General features: G+C 45.1%; 1 long non-coding RNA gene across 2 annotated transcripts; it reads left to right on the top strand.

Annotated features, from left to right (window-relative positions):
- The first annotated feature begins 730 nt into the window (after positions 1–730).
- On the top strand, positions 731–6,674 carry LOC120465232 (uncharacterized). 2 transcript variants are annotated; one of them, XR_016169585.1, is made up of 3 exons: positions 737–2,710; positions 3,673–6,216; positions 6,322–6,674. It is a non-coding gene; the product is annotated as an uncharacterized LOC120465232 (long non-coding RNA). The 2 variants fall into 2 exon arrangements; XR_005618808.2 differs by having other exon boundaries at positions 731–2,710; positions 3,673–6,674.
- The last annotated feature ends 473 nt before the right edge of the window (positions 6,675–7,147 follow it).

The raw sequence follows: 7,147 nt of genomic DNA, 5'->3' as shown, positions 1-7,147 counted from the left end.
ATTCACAGGCTGTACACACACACACAGGCTGTATGCAAAAAGACACACACTGACAGAGACACACGCACACAGATTGGCTGTATGTACAGACACACACACACACATCCTCACACACACACACACACACACCTCTCCTCTGATGCCTAGAGACTCGGAGCAGGTGAAGATGAAGATGAAGATGGAGAGACTGATTATTGGGGACAAGATCCATCACACTTTCCGCTAATGTTTCTCTTTATTTCTGAAAGTTTTGCGTGCAGTGTGTGTGTGTGTGTGTGTGTGTGTGTGTGAGAGAGAGAGAGCCACGGTCAGCTGAGGATCTGCTTTATTCAGTCGGGGAAACTCTTCACTCTTTCTCTGCTGAAACTGAAGCACTTCATTATTATAATCTGATTCGACCTCCTCGACCGGAGACTGGTGTCGCTGTGAGGAGAGAGATGGACCGCAGACAGACAGAGATCAGACCCGTGTAACGAGCACACACACGCAGAAAAGCCTGTGTAAGATAATGCCTCAATTAATTAGCATAATTATCCGGGGCCGTCCTGCATTAGACAGAGATGCGGGAACAGAGAGCCTGTGGGCGGCTGTCGTGTAAATGTGCTTCTGTACGCGAGTGTGTGAATCAGGCTATCTGTGAGTGTGTGTTGGGGCTAAGAGCCCTCGACAGAGTGTGTAGGCAGGGGTCCACACACACACACACACACACACACACACACACACGTGGGTGGAGAGGTATATGGAGTTAAGCCTGTTCACCGCCTGCCGATTGATCACTTGTGTGAATAAGAGAGAGAGAGAGAGAGAGAGAGAGAGAGAGAGAGAGAGAGAGAGAGAGAGAGAGAGATGTAATATGACTGAGAGGAATACTGCGCTCACTACAGATTATGCCAGTGAAGGACGACAACTGAGAAACAACACATGAAGAACAGATGCCGGTGAAAGAAAGAAGAATAATGTGGAAAGATAAATGGGATGATAGGTAAGACACTTTATCAGTGTGTGTGTGTGTGTGTGTGTGTGTGTGTGTGTGTGTGTGTGTGTGTGTGTGTGTAAGAGAAAGAGTGTGATATCCGAGTCTTGACACCGATTGCTTCACTCAACTGAGAGTTTCTAAAGTGTGTTTCCAGAACAGAGATGATGTGATTGAGATGTGTGACCGACACGGATGATGAATCTACCCTGAGCTCTCAGAGTGTGTGTGTGTGTGTGTGTGAGATCAGACTCAGTTTAAACTACTAGTTTACTATCTATTCTAGTCGACCTATCCACACAGTTATTCTCTAAGGAAGCGTTTATTAAATCAGCCACAGTTACAGGCTGTCCTCGTCCTGAACAAACTTCATCTAGTGTGTTTTATATTGTTCCAGGATTTTAAGTAATTGCGTTTATGTTTCCTAAATCAAAATCAATAACTTAATCGGGTTGCTTTGAAATTTTTTTTGATGCTTTGAATGCTTTTAACATTTGCATTTCGTAGGCAGAGATGTTTTCTTATGGTTACACATTTAAAGCTGTGAATCAGTTTAGGAGATTCATCCAGAACCCGATCGATGAAGATCAGCCTGAAAACACCAGACACGAGTATCGGCTCACACCGGAGAATCAGGACACACACTTCGTAAAAAACTGCTGCACTTTAGATAGATTGACTCTGAATCCAAACATCATCATCATCATCATCATCATCATCATCATCATCATCAAGATAGAACAAGCAAGTCAAATGATTGGATTTACCACTAATCTGGTGTAACAATAAAAGCTTTTGATTCCCACCATCTGAAATAATCATACTAGACATTCATCAGACACACAATGCATTTCAGTGCATCTCTGAAAACACATTTAGCAGAAGCACACACAGACGCTGTCGCCCACACACACACACACACACACACTCATGGTGTACCAGAGCCAAGCAGGAGTCGGAGAAAACCATTTACTGAAGCCTCCATTAGTGTAAACTCACAGGAGACACTTCGCAGACGTTACAGCACAATCACTGAGGAAAACCACCATTAACATATAAACTAATTTAACTAGAAGAAGCCAATCTGAATCTGACTGGAGGTGTTTAAGCATTAAAGCGCTCGTGTCAGTCAGAATATCTACCCGTTTGCATGGCTGTTATAACACACTCAGGGCACGAATGAGCTGAACCCCTCATTTAGTCACTCTAAAGTGTGAGAGATAGGCTTGTGTTATTGGGATGGTGTTGGAAGGTTTGGTTGTTCTAGAACTCAATGTCTCATTCTAATGTTATGTACTGCAAATATCAGTAATCTACCTCCTTTATTTGAACACTATAATAATTCACGTCTCATTTATAGCGAGTAGTTTCTCCAGCACAGCGAATGACATTCCTTTGTGTCTCCGTGAATGGCGTCACTGACCTTCCCACTGAGAAACCCATTGAGAAACCGTAAGCTCCGCCCCCTGACACGATAGGTCAGAACCCGTAGGCCCCACCCCCTGGCACGATAGGTCAGAACCCGTAGGCCCCGCCCCCTGGCACGATAGGTCAGAACCCGTAGGCCCGCCCACTGGAGCACCCGCCTCTCTTTAAAGGGCCCTACCGGCAACATGTGACTGGATTTCAGCGTGGGAGTAAAAGGGGAGAGAAGAACAGATCAGGAATGAAGGGAAACTGAAGGAGAGGAACAGAGGAAAGGTGGAGGTGTACAGAGGGTTTCCGCTCCACTGGGACGTGAGTACTACATTTTACAATGTCATCATGGTTTTATTGTGACAGACAAGTACAATGTGACTCGTGTCCTGTGACACATTTCTGTGATGGAAAAAAGGAAGAATGTGATCAAGTGTGGTGAAGTATATACTGAAGTAAAGTGTGGTGAAGTATATACTGAAGTGAAGTGTGGTGAAGTAATGAAGTGAAGTGTGGTGAAGTATATACTGAAGTGAAGTGTGGTGAAGTATATACTGAAGTGAAGTGTGGTGAAGTAATGAAGTGAAGTGTGGTGAAGTATATACTGAAGTGAAGTGTGGTGAAGTAATGAAGTGAAGTGTGGTGAAGTAATGAAGTGAAGTGTGGTGAAGTAATGAAGTGAAGTGTGGTGAAGTATATACTGAAGTGAAGTGTGGTGAAGTAATGAAGTGAAGTGTGGTGAAGTATATACTGAAGTGAAGTGTGGTGAAGTATATACTGAAGTGAAGTGTGGTGAAGTAATGAAGTGAAGTGTGGTGAAGTAATGAAGTGAAGTGTGGTGAAGTATATACTGAAGTGAAGTGTGGTGAAGTAATGAAGTGAAGTGTGGTGAAGTATATAATGAAGTGAAGTGTGGTGAAGTATATACTGAAGTGAAGTGTGGTGAAGTAATGAAGTGAAGTGTGGTGAAGTAATGAAGTGAAGTGTGGTGAAGTATATACTGAAGTGAAGTGTGGTGAAGTAATGAAGTGAAGTGTGGTGAAGTATATACTGAAGTGAAGTGTGGTGAAGTATATACTGAAGTGAAGTGTGGTGAAGTATATACTGAAGTGAAGTGTGGTGAAGTATATACTGTGAAGCAAAGAAACTGAAAGGAGAACACAGGAGTGTGTGTGGACTGACAGCGGTTCGGTCTGACGGCACCGGCCCTGTGAAGTAGATTACTCATTAAACTCAAGATGGATGCCGACTAACACTAACCCTAAACCTTCATGCTTTCACAGGGTCAGAGAGGGAAACTCTCGATGGGAACGAAGAGAAAACAGTGGAAGAGCAGGAGAGCAGGAGTGTGTAGACAGGTAACGTCTCAGTCTCTCAGGTCATAGTGCAACTACCTGAAGATAGAGAGAGAGAAGGACAGAAGAGTGTGTGTTTAATACACGGACCACAGAAACACACACACACACACTCTCACCTTCACCTGAGGAACTGAAGCATCTCGCAGATCGACAGCGTTCGCCATTCACACCTGAAACATCAAGAACTCATTCAGCAATCCCATAATGCTCTCTGATCAAGAACCGACACGTCCTGGGAACTCGACATCTTGTATAATTGTAAAATTATTTCATTAGTTTGAGGAACATCGAATATTTTGACTCTTTTCTGGCAAAAGTTGTGAAAGCTGCAAAGAAACGGCAACAGAAACACCAGCTGCAGCTTTACCACTGTGCCTCACCCTCGTTCTCTCTCTCTGTGTGTGTGTGTGAGTGTGTGTGAGTGAGAGTGTGTGAGAGAGAGAGAGAGAGAGAGAATGTGGGTGAAGGGTGACTTTTGCTTTTATGAATGGGCTGCTGGGACGAGTGCTCTGATTGGTCAGTCCCTCTAAAGTGAAATATGACACCACTGCTCAACATGTGACACAGCCGTTTCCAACCCAGACTGAAGACGAGAGAAAAGTGTCGCTCACTGACATCACTCTTCCTGACACATCATGGAAAATCATGTCATGTGACCAGGAAAACTGGAGTCAATCTGCAGACTTTCTCTCAGAGTTAGTCCTGGCTGCAGATAAAGTACTAATAGTTGGTGACTTTAATATACATGTAGATAATGAAAAAGATGCACTGGGATTGGCATTTAAAGACATTATAAACTCTACTGGAGTCCGGACACACTCGCTGTCTTAGATCTGATATTAATAGATGTTGATGCTGTTGAAATTCTGCAGCAGAGCGATGACATCTCAGATCAGACATCTAGCCAAAGCAGCAAAGCCGACTCCGTGTTATAAATATGTCAGACCTGTAACCTCTGCCACTAAAGACTGCTTTATCAATAATCTTCCTGATCAGTTTCATCATCTCAGCATCCGGAGAGCTCAGAAGAACATATCGTGACGGACACTTTTAACTCTCTCTTTTCCAGCACTTTAGACACAGCTGCTCCGCTGCGCTTAAAGAAGATTAAAGAAAATAGTCTAACGCTGTGGTACAACGAGCACACTCACACACACACACACACACACACACACAGGCCCTTAAGAGAGCGGCCAGAAACATGGAGCAAAATGGGAAGAAACTGCAACCAGACGTTCTTACCAGAACCAGGAAGTATGACCATATTAGCCCGGTTCTGTCAACCCCGCATTGGCTGCCTATTAAACATTAAAATATTGCTGATTACTTATAAAGCACTGAATGGTTTATCTCCAGTACTTGAGCGAGCTCTTAACGCATTATAGTCCTTCACGTCTGCGATCTCCAAACTCCGGCCGGTTGATTATACCGAGAATATCAAACTCGACTGCAGGCGGGAGATCCTTTTCCTATTCAGCACCAAAACTCTGGAACAATCTTCCTAACATTATCCGGGAAGCAGACATACTCTGGCAGATCAAATCTAGACTAGAAACACATCTCTCCAGCCTAGCACACACATACAACACACTATAGACTTCTGTAATTCAATATTAGGCTGCATAGTTTAGATCAGCCGGAACCGGGAACACGTCCCGTAAACCCTGATGGACTCGCTACATCATAAGAAGGATGGTGGCGTCTACGCTAATATCAGTTTCTCTGTTTATCCCGAGGTTTACCGCAGTCCGCCGGATCAAGGCCGTATCCAGATCAGATGAAGGACAGCGTCTGGACGCGACGACAGGAACGCATTAAGAGTTTTCTGTTAGAGTCGTGTTAGCGGCCGTTAATAACTGATGATCTTCATGACGGAAGTGAATCAAACCGAATTAACTTTAGCTGGACAATGACTTTATCCTAGAGCTGTTGTAAAGCCTTAAACTTTACTGGACTGTCATGTGACATCATGGAAAACTGTCACGGGCCAGCAGCCATATCTCCCTGTGGCCCGAGACTCACACACACACACACACACACACTCCGTGATGTTGAGCTGATAGCAGGGCTGGGAGACTCCTGGGGAAGCCCGGCTGCTGGAAGAGGTGTTTGTGCGGCCAGCAGGGGGCGCTGCTCTCCCGGTGCTCTGTGCGGGTCCTAGCGGGACACCGTACTCTAACAAGCAGCGTCCTTCGAAAGAGACGTTAAACCGAGGTCCGGACTCTCTGTGGCCATTAAGAGTCCCAGACTGTCTTTCGAAAGAGTAGGAGCCTCTGTCCATCACGGCCTCGTAATCTTCCCTGTATACTGACTGGCTTCATCACTGGTGTGTGTGTGACGTATCCTTACACTGGTGTGTGTGAGACCTGTTCCACGCTGGTGTGTGTGGCCTGAGCGCACAAGTCTCCTGATCCAGGATCTGTCCTGTTTAACTCTGATGTTCTGAGACTCTCCTCCAGCACATCTGCAGTTACGGTCATACACGATATATATATATATTCTTTACTGTCATACACGATGTATATATACTTTACTGTTCTATGATCAGCTGTTCCTGACTCGTCTCCTTCACAGGTGATGTTCTCTCTCTCTCTCCTCATCTCTGCTGCAGGGGCGAGTGAGTCTCGTGTCCATCGTCTGCTCAGTGGTCAGTGTAGGTCCGGTCTTCATCAGCAGCTACATCTGGCTACTGGGTCTCTGATGGACACCTGTCCGTCAAACATCGTCACAGGAGGAACACACACACACACACACACACACTCTGCTGCGCTTCTGAACCTGGCACACAGTGTAGAGATCTGTGTTTGTGTAACTACAGCTACATCGTCTGCTGGGTTTCAGTCGCTTCACACTGACCTCAGATCAGGAGCGCTTACTCTACAGACTCTGAATGATCAATAAAGTTGGAGATATTTGTCCAACAAGAATATTTGACTCGTGTCCATCAATGTGTTACACACTCATTTGAGTCTCTTTCAACTCAAGTGCACTTCTGTGATACCAGTGTCAACCACACACACACACACACACACACACACACTCCTGACTGCAGTTCATAAGCTGAAACTCGTGAACCTCCTCTGGAAAGCAGATTGTGAAACTAAAGCCTTATTCACACTAACTGATTTTAAAGCGCCGGTCTGAACTGTGCGGGTCACACTACAGGACCTGCTCTCAGTGAAATCAGGAGTGTTCAAGTTGTTGACCTGTTCTCTCACACACACACACACACACACACACACACACACACACACACACACACACAACAGGATTGATCCACAATAGGAGGTAACGCACTACACGAGCTGACAACGCACTGCATAGAGATACAGCCACGATCGGATGATAAGAACAAATCATTTGTGACTCAATGAGAGCTGTTTCAGTGCTATGGTGCGGT

The sequence above is a fragment of the Pimephales promelas genome, chromosome 8 (genome assembly GCF_988280905.1).
Source record: "Pimephales promelas chromosome 8, fPimPro1.hap1.1, whole genome shotgun sequence".
Taxonomy (NCBI): Eukaryota; Metazoa; Chordata; class Actinopteri; order Cypriniformes; family Leuciscidae; genus Pimephales; species Pimephales promelas.
Note: the sequence above shows the minus strand (reverse complement) of the source record. Positions and strands in the feature narration are given on the sequence as shown.